The sequence below is a fragment of the Microtus oregoni genome, unplaced genomic scaffold, assembly GCF_018167655.1.
Source record: "Microtus oregoni isolate MIOR12 unplaced genomic scaffold, Mior012 000104F_ref0000108, whole genome shotgun sequence".
Classification (NCBI taxonomy): domain Eukaryota; kingdom Metazoa; phylum Chordata; class Mammalia; order Rodentia; family Cricetidae; genus Microtus; species Microtus oregoni.
The window spans coordinates 3,279,679-3,282,008 of record NW_024544718.1 but is presented as its reverse complement, the minus strand read 5'-3'; the positions used below and the strand labels follow the sequence as shown (position 1 = coordinate 3,282,008).

Below are 2,330 nucleotides of genomic sequence, written 5' to 3'. Positions count from 1 at the left end.
TGACAAAACTTAAACTGTCGGGTCAAAGACAACATGTTATTAATTTGGACATTTCCCCAGTGATGCAGGCTGAGTTAATCATATTCCTCAATTTATAGCATAGTATTATTTGCCTTCCGTTTTCTGTTGCCACAAACATATTTGTACATGGATGCTTGAGGTGAAAGTATGTGTAAGCATGTGCAAGTTTGTAAGGGATATATGTAGGCAGTTTATTTAGTTAGTTAGGTTTTTTTGAGACAGCATTTCTCTGTGTAACATCCCTGGCTGTCCTGGAAGTTGCTCTGTAGACCAGGTTGGTCTCAAACTCAGAGATCTGCCTGCCTCTGCCTCTGCCTCCTGAGTGCTAGGGTTAAAGGCGTGTGCCACCACTGCCTGGCATATGTATGCATTTAGACTTTAATGGGAATTACCAGATTATTTTTCAAAAAGGATACAGAGGCTCATATTTCTATCACCAGTGTAAAAGTGCCTGTCTCCATGAATCTTCCCCCAATGCCGGATATTATCATTTTCATTAAATTTGTGAGGAGCACTGCGGTATTGCTTTATTTCTATTTCCTTACTAGGACAGATGTCCGCACCTTTGGCAACTTTCTTCTGTAGATGACCTTGTTCAGAACTGATTTAGAAACACACTGAGTTTACGGTAATTATAGGCTAAAGAAGCTCATGTGAGGATGGGGCCAAGGAAATCATGGTGACTGAAGAGATAAGGGCAGGTAAAGGGAAGGCAGACACTGCACACCGAAAGGCTTGAACTCATTTGAAACACCAGCTGCAAAACAAACCCCCTCATTCTTTTCAGCTGCTAGGCTTCTGGGCAGGCTAAACACTGACCGTGCTCCATGGATGTGTCCCCAGACCTAATTGTTTCCCTAGGTATGGTATTATAAACTCAGGTGATGACCTGGGTCTGATTTACTGTATGACCATCTGCTGCGGTCATATGATGGCTAACGTCTCAGTATCATTAAGCAATCACGAGAAGCGTGACAGAGCAGCTGCCGCGGTCACTTGCCTAGAATCGGTTGTCCCGACTAAGGAATGTGTAGCAACTGTAGGGAAACGTGAATCCAGTTGCAGGTGAGGGAATTGTAAAATGACTGTTTTTCTTTTTCCGAGGTGATTCTGATATCAGAAGCACACCAGAACAGATTGCTAAAAGGTAAACCACGCGAAAGTGTTAATTTGCTTGGAGAAAACTTTCCAGGGCTTGTTAAAGAAGTAAAGGAGAAAGAGGGAGAGCATGCCTTGATAAGAGAGCTCTGGAGGGGACGCTGTTTACACAAACAAAACAAAACAAATCAGGGCCAGGCACACCCCCAGACACGAGCTTCTTTTGATGACTAAGAACAGTCTGTTGATGTCTGAGTCCTCTTCCCCACAAGACCTGACAGTAGGAGGGGAAGTCACGCCCTGGTCCTCTGCAAGAGCAGTCAGTGCCTTTGACTGCTGCCATTGACTGCCAAGCCATCTCTCTGGCCTAGACCTAAGTTTTAAATTAAATTATTTCTTTTTTAAATCAGAGAAATGTCTGGGAAACTTGTTGGGAAGAAGAAGAAAGGTTCAGTCTGGGAGGTGAGAGTCAGTCCTGGGGGTGAAGATGACACGTATATAGCAACTACTCATGGATATATATGAAACCAACAAATGAAATAAAGAAATCTAGCAATGTTACCTTTGGTGCCATTTGGAACTAATGGCGGGGACATTAACAAAACGGCACAGACTGATTCAGGTAGCACTTCTAAATAAGGCACTAATTGTACTGTTCCGTCTACGTCTCTGGGAAGGAAGTGAGAGGATTAGGTCTCCCTCCTCTAATAAGGGAGAAGAAGAGTATGGGTGATGTTTGAAACTCTGCTGTGTGCTGTAGAACTCACTAACGTCCTCACTAGCAAAGACTGTGTGTGGGCACACTGTGTGGGTGCTCAATAAATATCTGAATTTCAACTGTTCCATTATTCATTTCATCTTTGCAACGACCCTATGAAGTATTTTTACCCACATTTTGCAGATTAGAATCCCAAGATTTAGAGAGTTCATCACCTCCCTTCTGATTCACAGGAATGTGCACACACAGCTTGTCCTCATGGGAGAGAACAGGCCACTCGGGTCTTGGGGTGAGAGATGAGGGAGATGAGGCAGTGGGGAAGAAGAGCAGCTCTTTGTCCCTGTTACCATGCTTTTGAGTAGTTTCCAGAACTTGGAACTTGGAACTTTGCAGCCGGATAATTCTCTGTAGAGGGGCTCTCGGGGGCTGGGGGTGATGTTGTACAATATCCCAGGCTGTCTCTAAGATGACAACCAAAACTGTCTCCAGACCC

General features: G+C 44.2%; 1 non-coding gene across 1 annotated transcript; it reads left to right on the top strand.

The window, feature by feature from the left end:
- The first annotated feature begins 792 nt into the window (after window positions 1–792).
- On the top strand, window positions 793–911 carry LOC121443327. Its single transcript, XR_005973652.1, has one exon. It is a non-coding gene; the product is annotated as a small nucleolar RNA SNORA72 (small nucleolar RNA).
- The last annotated feature ends 1,419 nt before the right edge of the window (window positions 912–2,330 follow it).